Raw genomic sequence first — 12,007 nt, 5'->3', positions numbered from 1 at the left:
CCATGTTTTATGTGGATGGCGAAGGAGTTGACAGAAAGAGATATGCAAAAAGAATATAAAATGACATTGTCAAAGTTTTAGGACCCTGTTATTTCAATAAAAAAAATTACTTACTTCATTGTCGTGTTTGTGGACTACCGACTCAAGAGAATGTTGATTTCAACAAAGTGTGTTGTAAACGGTGTATACATACTGTCGGATAGCGGGAAAAATATTGATGTACTTTTTTATACAAGTATAAAAAGTAACATCATTCCATTATACAAGGTAACCCCCCCCCCCCTATTTTATTTAACCTAACTTCAGATTTCCAAACATAAACGATTCTGGAGTTTTTCTAAATAGATACGCCAATGTCTTCTCTAATGTCTCCTCTACGTTACATATACAGTCGTTGCCCGTCACAATCTCTATAAATTGGTCTTCAATCATCTTAAGGTACGCCATCCCTCGTTTTTACAATTTCTGTTTTTTAACCGTAACTTCAGATTTTCGAACATAAACCACTATGGAGATTTTCTTAAACGATGCGCCATTGTCTCCTCTACAACACCTATATAGTCGTTGCCCGTCACAATCTCTTAAAATTGGTCCAAAATTAACTTAAGTTGCCCTACCCCCCTAATCTTATTTTGTCAATTTCACAATAAATTTTTCAGTTTTTTAACCGTAACTTCAGATTTTCGAACATAAACCACTCTGGAGATTTTCTTAAACGATGCGCCAATGTCTCCTCTACAACACCTATATAGTCGTAGCCCGTCACAATTTCTTTGAAGTGGTCCAAAATTTCCTTTTAGTGCCCTACCCCCTTAATCTCATTTTGTCAATTTCGCAATAAAATTTTCAGTTTTTTAACCGTAACTTCAGATTTTCGAACATAAACCACTCTGGATTATTTCTTAAACAATGCGCCATTGTCTCTTTTACAACACCTATATAGTCGTTGCCCGTCACAATCTCTTGAAATTGGTCCAAAATTAACTTAAATTGCCCTACCCCCCTAATCTCATTTTGTCAATTTCACAATTTCAGTTTTTTAACCGTAACTTCAGATTTTCGAACATAAACCACTCTGGAGATTTTCTTAAACAATGCGCCGTTGTCTTGTCTACAACACCTATATAGTCGTTGCCCGTCACAATCTCTTGAAATTGGTCCAAAATTAACTTAAATTGCCCTACCCTCCTAATCTCATTTTGTCAATTTCACAATAAAAGTTTCAGTTTTTTAATCGTAACTTCAGATTTTCGAACATAAACCACTATGGAGATTTTCTTAAACGATGCGCCATTGTCTCCTCTACAACACCTATATAGTCGTTGCCCGTCACAATCTCTTAAAATTGGTCCAAAATTAACTTAAGTTGCCCTACCCCCCTAATCTCATTTTGTCAATTTCACAATAAAATTTTCAGTTTTTTAACCGTAACTTCAGATTTTCGAACATAAACCACTCAGGAGATTTTCTTAAACGATGCGCCAATGTCTCCTCAACATCACTTATATAGTCGTTGCCCGTCACAATCTCTTTAAAATGGTCCAATTTTTTCTTTTAGTGCCCTACCCCCTTAATCTCATTTTGTCAATTTCACAATAAAAGTTTCAGTTTTTTAACCGTAACTTCAGATTTTCGAACATAAACCACTCTGGAGATTTTCTTAAACGATGCGACATTGTTTCCTCTACAACACCTATATAGTCGTTGCCCGTCACAATCTCTTGAAATTGGTCCAAAATTAACTTAAATTGCCCTACCCCCCTAATCTCATTTTGTCAATTTCACAATAAAAGTTTCAGTTTTTTAATCGTAACTTCAGATTTTCGAACATAAACCACTCTGGAGATTTTCTTAAACGATGCGCCATTGTCTCCTCTACAACACCTATATAATCGTTGCCCGTCACAATCTCTTGAAATTGGTCTAAAATTTATTTAAATTGGCCTACCCCTAATCTCATTTTGTCAATTTCACAAAAAAAAACAAAAAAAAACTCCAGTTTTTTAACCGTACCTTCAGATTTTCGAACATAAACCACTCAGGAGATTTTCTTAAACGATGCGCCATTGTCTCCTCTACAACACCTATATAGTCGTTGCCCGTCACAATCTCTTGAAATTGGTCCAAAATTAACTTAAATTGCCCTACCCCCCTAGTCTCATTTTGTTAATTTCACAATAAAAGTTTCAGTTTTTTAATCGTAACTTCAGATTTTCGAACATAAACCACTCTGGAGATTTTCTTAAACGATGCGCCATTGTCTCCTCTACAACACCTATATAGTCGTTGCCCGTCACAATCTCTTGAAATTTGTCCAAAATTAATTTAAATTGGCCTACCCCACTTATCTCATTTTGTCAATTTCACAATTTCAGTTTTTTAACCGTAACTTCAGATTTTCGAACATAAACCACTCTGGATATTTTCTTAAACGATGCGCCATTGTTTCCTCTACAATACCTATATAGTCGTTGCCCGTCACAATCTCTTGAAATTGGTCCAAAATTAACTTAAATTGCCCTACCCCCCTAATCTCATTTTGTCAATTTCACAATAAAAGTTTCAGTTTTTTAATCGTAACTTCAGATTTTCGAACATAAACCACTCTGGAGATTTTCTTAAACGATGCGCCATTGTCTCCTCTACAACACCTATATAGTCGTTGCCCGTCACAATCTCTTAAAATTGGTCCAAAATTAATTTAAATTGGCCTACCCCCTAATCCGTTTTGTCAATTTCAGAATTTCAGTTTTTTAACCGTAACTTCAGATTTTCGAACATAAACCACTCTGGAGATTTTCTTAAACGATGCGCCATTGTTTCCTCTACAACACCTATATAGTCGTTGCCCGTCACAATCTCTTGAAATTGGTCCAAAATTAACTTAAATTGCCCTACCCCCCTAATCTCATTTTGTCAATTTTACAATAAAAGTTTCAGTTTTTTAATCGTAACTTCAGATTTTCGAACATAAACCACTCTGGAGATTTTCTTAAACGACGCGCCATTGTCTCTTCTACAACACCTATATAGTCGTTGCCCGTCACAATCTCTTGAAATTGGTCCAAAATTAACTTAAATTGGCCTACACCCCTAATCTCATTTTGTCAATTGCACAATTTCAGTTTTTTAACCGTAACTTCAGATTTTCGAACATAAACCACTCTGGAGATTTTCTTAAACGATGCGCCATTGTCTCCTCTACAACATCCATATAGTTGTTGCCCGTCACAATCTCCTCAAATTGGTCCAAAATTAACTTAAATTGGCCTACACCCCTAATCTCATTTTGTCAATTTCACAATTTCAGTTTTTTAACCGTAACTTCAGATTTTCGAACATAAATCACTCTGAAGATTTTCTTAAACGATGCGCCAATGTCTCCTCTACAACACCTATATAGTCGTTCTCCGTCACAGTCTCTTTAAAATGGTCGAAATTTTTCTTTTAGTGCCCAACCCCCTTAATCTCATTTTGTCAATTTCACAATAAAATTTTCAGTTTTTTACCCGTAACTTCAGATTTTCGAACATAAACCACTCTGGAGATTTTCTTAAACGATGCGCCATTGTTTCCTCTACAACACCTATATAGTCGTTGCCCGTCACAATCTCTTGAAATTGGTCCAAAATTAACTTAAATTGCCCTACCCCCCTAGTCTCATTTTGTTAATTTCACAATAAAAGTTTCAGTTTTTTAATCGTAACTTCAGATTTTCGAACATAAACTACTCTGGAGATTTTCTTAAACGATGCGCCATTGTCTCCTCTACAACACCTATATAGTCGTTGCCCGTCACAATCTCTTGAAATTTGTCCAAAATTAATTTAAATGGCCTACCCCACTTATCTCATTTTGTCAATTTCACAATTTCAGTTTTTTAACCGTAACTTCAGATTTTCGAACATAAACCACTCTGGATATTTTCTTAAACGATGCGCCATTGTTTCCTCTACAACACCTCTATAGTCGTTGCCCGTCACAATCTCTTGAAATTGGTCCAAAATTAACTTAAATTGCCCTACCCCTCCCTAATCTCATTTTGTCAATTTCACAATAAAAGTTTCAGTTTTTTAATCGTAACTTCAGATTTTCGAACATAAACCACTCTGGAGATTTTCTTAAACGATGCGCAATTGTTTCCTCTACAACACCTATATAGTCGTTGCCCGTCACAATCTCTTAAAATTGGTCCAAAATTAACTTAAGTTGCCCTACCCCCCTAATCTCATTTTGTCAATTTCACAATAAAATTTTCAGTTTTTTAACCGTAACTTCAGATTTTCGAACATAAACCACTCAGGAGATTTTCTTAAACGATGCGCCAATGTCTCCTCAACATCACTTATATAGTCGTTGCCCGTCACAATCTCTTTAAATTGGTCCAAATTTTTCTTTTAGTGCCCTACCCCCTTAATCTCATTTTGTCAATTTCACAATAAAATTTTCAGTTTTTTAACCGTAACTTCAGATTTTCGAACATAAACCACTCTGGAGATTTTCTTAAACGATGCGACATTGTTTCCTCTACAACACCTATATAGTCGTTGCCCGTCACAATCTCTTGAAATTGGTCCAAAATTAACTTAAATTGCCCTACCCCCCTAATCTCATTTTGTCAATTTCACAATAAAAGTTTCAGTTTTTTAATCGTAACTTCAGATTTTCGAACATAAACCACTCTGGAGATTTTCTTAAACGATGCGCAATTGTCTCCTCTACAACACCTATATAGTCGTTGCCCGTCACAATCTCTTAAAATTGGTCCAAAATTAACTTAAGTTGCCCTACCCCCCTAATCTCATTTTGTCAATTTCACAATAAAATTTTCAGTTTTTTAACCGTAACTTCAGATTTTCGAACATAAACCACTCAGGAGATTTTCTTAAACGATGCGCCAATGTCTCCTCAACATCACTTATATAGTCGTTGCCCGTCACAATCTCTTTAAATTGGTCCAAATTTTTCTTTTAGTGCCCTACCCCCTTAATCTCATTTTGTCAATTTCACAATAAAATTTTCAGTTTTTTAACCGTAACTTCAGATTTTCGAACATAAACCACTCTGGAGATTTTCTTAAACGATGCGACATTGTTTCCTCTACAACACCTATATAGTCGTTGCCCGTCACAATCTCTTGAAATTGGTCCAAAATTAACTTAAATTGCCCTACCCCCCTAATCTCATTTTGTCAATTTCACAATAAAAGTTTCAGTTTTTTAATCGTAACTTCAGATTTTCGAACATAAACCACTCTGGAGATTTTCTTAAACGATGCGCCATTGTCTCCTCTACAACACCTATATAGTCGTTGCCCGTCACAATCTCTTTAAAATTGTCCAAATTTTTCTTTTAGTGCCCTACCCCCTTAATCTCATTTTGTCAATTTCACAATAAAATTTTCAGTTTTTTAACCGTAACTTCAGATTTTCCAACATAAACCACTCTGGAGATTTTCTTTAACGATGCGCCAATGTCTCCTTTACAACACCTATATAGTCGTTGCCCGTCACAATCTCTTAAATTGGTCCAAAATTAACTTAAATTGGCCTGCCCCCTAATATCATTTTATCAATTTAACAATTTCAGTTTTTTAACCGTAACTTCAGATTTTCGAACATAAACTACTCTGGAGATTTTCTTAAACGATGCTCCAATGTCTCTTCTACAACACCTATATAGTCGTTGCCCGTCACAATCTCTTGAAATTGGTCCAAAATTAACTTAAATTGCCCTACCCCCCTAGTCTCATTTTGTTAATTTCACAATAAAAGTTTCAGTTTTTTAATCGTAACTTCAGATTTTCGAAGATAAACCACTCTGGAGATTTTCTTAAACGATGCGCCATTGTCTCCTCTACAACACCTATATAGTCGTTGCCCGTCACAATCTCTTGAAATTTGTCCAAAATTAATTTAAATTGGCCTACCCCACTTATCTCATTTTGTCAATTTCACGATTTCAGTTTTTTAACCGTAACTTCAGATTTTCGAACATAAACCACTCTGGATATTTTCTTAAACGATGCGCCATTGTTTCCTCTACAACACCTATATAGTCGTTGCCCGTCACAATCTCTTAAAATTGGTCCAAAATTAACTTAAATTGCCCAACCCCCCTAATCTCATTTTGTCAATTTCACAATAAAAGTTTCAGTTTTTTAATCGTAACTTCAGATTTTCGAACATAAACCACTCTGGAGATTTTCTTAAACGATGCGCCATTGTCTCCTCTACAACACCTATATAGTCGTTGCCCGTCACAATCTCTTAAAATTGGTCCAAAATTAATTTAAATTGGCCTACCCCCTATTCTCATTTTGTCAATTTCACAATTTCAGTTTTTTAACCGTAACTTCAGATTTTCGAACATAAATCACTCTGGAGATTTTCTTAAACGATGCACCAATGTCTCCTCTACAACAACTATATAGTCGTTCTCCGTCACAGTCTCTTTAAAATGGTCGAAATTTTTCTTTTAGTGCCCTACCCCCTTAATCTCATTTTGTCAATTTCACATAAAATTTTCAGTTTTTTAACCGTAACTTCAGATTTTCGAACATAAACCACTCTGGATATTTTCTTAAACGATGCGCCATTGTTTCCTCTACAACACCTATATAGTCGTTGCCCGTCACAATCTCTTAAAATTGGTCCAAAATTAACTTAAATTGCCCAACCCCCCTAATCTCATTTTGTCAATTTCACAATAAAAGTTTCAGTTTTTTAATCGTAACTTCAGATTTTCGAACATAAACCACTCTGGAGATTTTCTTAAACGATGCGCCATTGTCTCCTCTACAACACCTATATAGTCGTTGCCCGTCACAATCTCTTAAAATTGGTCCAAAATTAATTTAAATTGGCCTACCCCCTATTCTCATTTTGTCAATTTCACAATTTCAGTTTTTTAACCGTAACTTCAGATTTTCGAACATAAATCACTCTGGAGATTTTCTTAAACGATGCACCAATGTCTCCTCTACAACAACTATATAGTCGTTCTCCGTCACAGTCTCTTTAAAATGGTCGAAATTTTTCTTTTAGTGCCCTACCCCCTTAATCTCATTTTGTCAATTTCACATAAAATTTTCAGTTTTTTAACCGTAACTTCAGATTTTCGAACATAAACCACTCTGGAGATTTTCTTAAACGATGCGCCATTGTTTCCTCTACAACACCTATATAGTCGTTGCCCATCACAATCTCTTGAAATTGGTCCAAAATTAACTTAAATTGCCCTACCCCCCTAGTCTCATTTTGTTAATTTCACAATAAAAGTTTCAGTTTTTTAATCGTAACTTCAGATTTTCGAACATAAACCACTCAGGAGATTTTCTTAAACGGTGCGCCATTGTCTCCTCTACAACACCTATATAGTCGTTGCCCGTCACAATATCTTGAAATTTGTCCAAAATTAATTTAAATTGGCCTACCCCACTTATCTCATTTTGTCAATTTCACAATTTCAGTTTTTTAACCGTAACTTAAGATTTTCGAACATAAACCACTCTGGATATTTTCTTAAACGATGCGCCATTGTTTCCTCTACAACACCTATATAGTCGTTGCCCGTCACAATCTCTTGAAATTGGTCCAAAATTAACTTAAATTGCCCTAACCCCCTAATCTCATTTTGTCAATTTCACAATTTATGTTTTTTAACCGTAACTTCAGATTTTCGAACATAAACCACTCTGGAGATTTTCTTAAACGATGCGCCATTGTTTCCTCTACAACAACTATATAGTCGTTGCCCGTCACAATCTCTTGAAATTGGTCCAAAATTAACTTAAATTGCCCTACCCCCCTAATCTCATTTTGTCAATTTCACAATAAAAGTTTCAGTTTTTTAATCGTAACTTCAGATTTTCGAACATAAACCACTCTGGAGATTTTCTTAAACGATGCGCCATTGTCTCCTCTACAACACCTATATAGTCGTTGCCCGTCACAATCTCTTAAAATTGGTCCAAAATTAATTTAAATTGGCCTACCCCCTAATATCATTTTGTCAATTTCACAATTTCAGTTTTTTAACCGTAACTTCAGATTTTCGAACATAAACCACTCTGGAGATTTTCTTAAACGATGCGCCATTGTTTCCTCTACAACACTTATATAGTCGTTGCCCGTCACAATCTCTTGAAATTGGTCCAAAATTAACTTAAATTGCCCTACCCCCCTAATCTCATTTTGTCAATTTCACGATAAAAGTTTCAGTTTTTTAATCGTAACTTCAGATTATCGAACATAAACCACTCTGGAGATTTTCTTAAACGATGCGCCATTGTCTCCTCTACAACACCTATATAGTCGTTGCCCGTCACAATCTCTTGAAATTGGTCCAAAATTACCTTAAATTGCCCTACCCCCCCTAATCTCATTTTGTCAATTTCACAATAAAAGTTTCAGTTTTTTAATCGTAACTTCAGATTTTCGAACATAAACCACTCTGGAGATTTTCTTAAACGATGCGCAATTGTCTCCTCCACAACACCTATATAGTCGTTGCCCGTCACAATCTCTTGAAATTGGTCCAAAATTAATTTAAATTGGCCTACCCCCCTAATCTCATTTTGTCAATTTCACAATTTCAGTTTTTTAACCGTAACTTCAGATATTCGAACATAAACAAATCTGGAGATTTTCTTAAACGATGCGCCATTGTCTCCTCTACAACATTCATATAGTTGTTGCCCGTCACAATCTCTTGAAATTGGTCCAAAATTAACTTAAGTTGCCCTACCATCCTAATCTCATTTTGTCAATTTCATCAATAAAAGTTTCAGTTTTTTAATCGTAACTTCAGATTTTCGAACATAAACCACTCTGGAGATTTTCTTAAACGATGCGCCATTGTCTCCTCTACAACACCTATATAGTCGTTGTCCGTCACAATCTCTTTAAAATTGTCCAAATTTTTCTTTTAGTGCCCTACCCCCTTAATCTCATTTTGTCAATTTCACAATAAAAGTTTCAGTTTTTTAACCGTAACTTCAGATTTTCGAACATAAACCACTCTGGAGATTTACTAAAACGATGCACCATTGTTCCCTCTACAACACCTATATAGTCGTTGCCCGTCACAATCTCTTGAAATTGGTCCAAAATTAACTTAAATTGCCCTACCCCCCTAATCTCATTTTGTCAATTTCACAATAAAAGTTTCAGTTTTTTAATCGTAACTTCAGATTTTCGAACAGAAACCACTCTGGAGATTTTCTAAAACGATGCGCCATTGTCTCTTCTACAACACCTATATAGTCGTTCTCCGTCACAATCTCTTTAAAATGGTCCAAATTTTTCTTTTACTGCCCTACCCCCCTAATCTCATTTTGTCAATTTCACAATAAAATTTTCAGTTTTTTAACCGTAACTTCAGATTTTCGAACATAAACCACTCTGGAGATTTTCTTAAACGATGCACCAATCCTCTACAACACCTATATAGTCGTTGCCCGTCACAATCACTTTTAAATGGTCCAAATTTTTCTTTTAGTGCCCTACCCCCCTAATCTCATTTTGTCAATTTCACAATAAAATTTTCAGTTTTTTAACCGTAACTTCAGATTTTCGAACATAAACCACTCTGGAGATTTTCTTAAACGACGCGCCATTGTCTCCTCTACAACACCTATATAGTCGTTGCCCGTCACAATCTCTTGAAATTGGTCCAAAATTAATTTAAATTGGCTTACCCCCCTAATCTCATTTTGTCAATTTCACAATTTCAGTTTTTTAACCGTAACTTCAGATATTCGAACATAAACAAATCTGGAGATTTTCTTAAACGATGCGCCATTGTCTCCTCTACAACATTCATATAGTTGTTGCCCGTCACAATCTCTTGAAATTGGTCCAAAATTAACTTAAGTTGCCCTACCATCCTAATCTCATTTTGTCAATTTCACAATAAAAGTTTCAGTTTTTTAATCGTAACTTCAGATTTTCGAACATAAACCACTCTGGAGATTTTCTTAAACGATGCGCCATTGTCTCCTCTACAACACCTATATAGTCGTTGTCCGTCACAATCTCTTTAAAAAGGTCCAAATTTTTCTTTTAGTGCCCTACCCCCTTAATCTCATTTTGTCAATTTCACAATAAAATTTTCAGTTTTTTAACCGTAACTTCAGATTTTCGAACATAAACCACTCTGGAGATTTACTAAAACGATGCGCCATTGTTCCCTCTACAACACCTATATAGTCGTTGCCCGTCACAATCTCTTGAAATTGGTCCAAAATTAACTTAAATTGCCCTACCCCCCTAATCTCATTTTGTCAATTTCACAATAAAAGTTTCAGTTTTTTAATCGTAACTTCAGATTTTCGAACATAAACCACTCTGGAGATTTTCTAAAACGATGCGCCATTGTCTCCTCTACAACACCTATATAGTCGTTCTCCGTCACAATCTCTTTAAAATGGTCCAAATTTTTCTTTTACTGCCCTACCCTCCTAATCTCATTTTGTCAATTTCACAATAAAATTTTCAGTTTTTTAACCGTAACTTCAGATTTTCGAACATAAACCACTCTGGAGATTTTCTTAAACGATGCACCAATCCTCTACAACACCTATATAGTCGTTGCCCGTCACAATCACTTTTAAATGGTCCAAATTTTTCTTTAAGTGCCCTACCCCCCTAATCTCATTTTGTCAATTTCACAATAAAATTTTCAGTTTTTTAACCGTAACTTCAGATTTTCGAACATAAACCACTCTGGAGATTTTCTTAAACGACGCGCCATTGTCTCCTCTACAACACCTATATAGTCGTTGCCCGTCACAATCTCTTCAAATTGGTCCAAAATTAACTTAAATTGGCCTACCCCACTTATCTCATTTTGTCAATTTCACAATTTGAGTTTTTTAACCGTAACTTCAGATTTTCGAACATAAACCACTCTGGAGATTTTCTTAAACGATGCGGCATTGTCTCCTCTACAACATCCATATAGTCGTTGCCCGTCACAATCTCTTCAAATTGGTCCAAAATTAACTTAAATTGGCCTACCCCCCTAATCTCATTTTGTCAATTTCACAATTTCAGTTTTTTAACCGTAACTTCAGATTTTCGAACATAAACCACTCTGGAGATTTTCTTAAACGACGCGCCATTGTCTCCTCTACAACACCTATATAGTCGTTGCCCGTCACAATCTCTTCAAATTGGTCCAAAATTAACTTAAATTGGCCTACCCCCCTAATCTCATTTTGTCAATTTCACAATTTGAGTTTTTTAACCGTAACTTCAGATTTTCGAACATAAACCACTCTGGAGATTTTCTTAAACGATGCGCCATTGTCTCCTCTACAACATCCATATAGTCGTTGCCCGTCACAATCTCTTCAAATTGGTCCAAAATTAACTTAAATTGGCCTACCCCCTAATCTCATTTTGTCAATTTCACAATTTCAGTTTTTTAACCGTAACTTCAGATTTTCGAACATAAACCACTCTGGAGATTTTCTTAAACGATGCGCCATTGTCTCCTCTACAACACCTATATAGTCGTTGCCCGTCACAATCTCTTGAAGATGGTCCAAAATTAACTTAAATTGGCATACCCCCTAATCTCATTTTGTTAATTTCACAATTTCAGTTTTTTAACCGTAACTTCAGATTTTCGAACATAAACCACTCTGGAGATTTTCTTAAACGATGCGCCATTGTCTCCTCTACAACACCTATATAGTTGTTGTCCGTCACAATCTCTTCAAAATGGTCCAAATTTTTCTTTTAGTGCCCTACCCCCTAATCTCATTTTGTCAATTTCACAATAAAATTTTCAGTTTTTTAACCGTAACTTCAGATTTTCGAACATAAACCACTCTAGAGATTTTCTTAAACAATGCGCCATTGTCTCCCCTACACCACCTATATAGTCATTGCCCGTCACAATCTCTTCAAATTGGTCCAAAATTAACTTAAATTGGCCTACCCCCTAATCTCATTTATTCAATTTCACAATTTCAGTTTTTTAACCGTAAGTTCAGATT

General features: G+C 35.5%; 1 long non-coding RNA gene across 4 annotated transcripts; it reads right to left on the bottom strand.

The window, feature by feature from the left end:
• Positions 1–1,112: 1,112 nt before the first annotated feature.
• Positions 1,113–10,348, bottom strand: LOC127718835 (uncharacterized). 4 transcript variants are annotated; one of them, XR_007989960.1, is made up of 4 exons: positions 9,259–10,056; positions 4,155–5,300; positions 3,587–3,777; positions 1,113–1,884 (listed from the first exon to the last, which is right to left on the bottom strand). It is a non-coding gene; the product is annotated as an uncharacterized LOC127718835 (long non-coding RNA). The 4 variants fall into 4 exon arrangements; XR_007989962.1 differs by lacking the exon at positions 1,113–1,884 and adding an exon at positions 10,204–10,348 and having other exon boundaries at positions 3,465–3,777; positions 9,259–10,012; XR_007989961.1 differs by lacking the exons at positions 1,113–1,884; positions 3,587–3,777 and adding an exon at positions 1,992–2,275.
• Positions 10,349–12,007: the final 1,659 nt, after the last annotated feature.

This window comes from Mytilus californianus, unplaced genomic scaffold (genome assembly GCF_021869535.1).
Source record: "Mytilus californianus isolate M0D057914Y unplaced genomic scaffold, xbMytCali1.0.p SCAF_10, whole genome shotgun sequence".
Taxonomy (NCBI): domain Eukaryota; kingdom Metazoa; phylum Mollusca; class Bivalvia; order Mytilida; family Mytilidae; genus Mytilus; species Mytilus californianus.
Note: the sequence above shows the minus strand (reverse complement) of the source record. Positions and strands in the feature narration are given on the sequence as shown.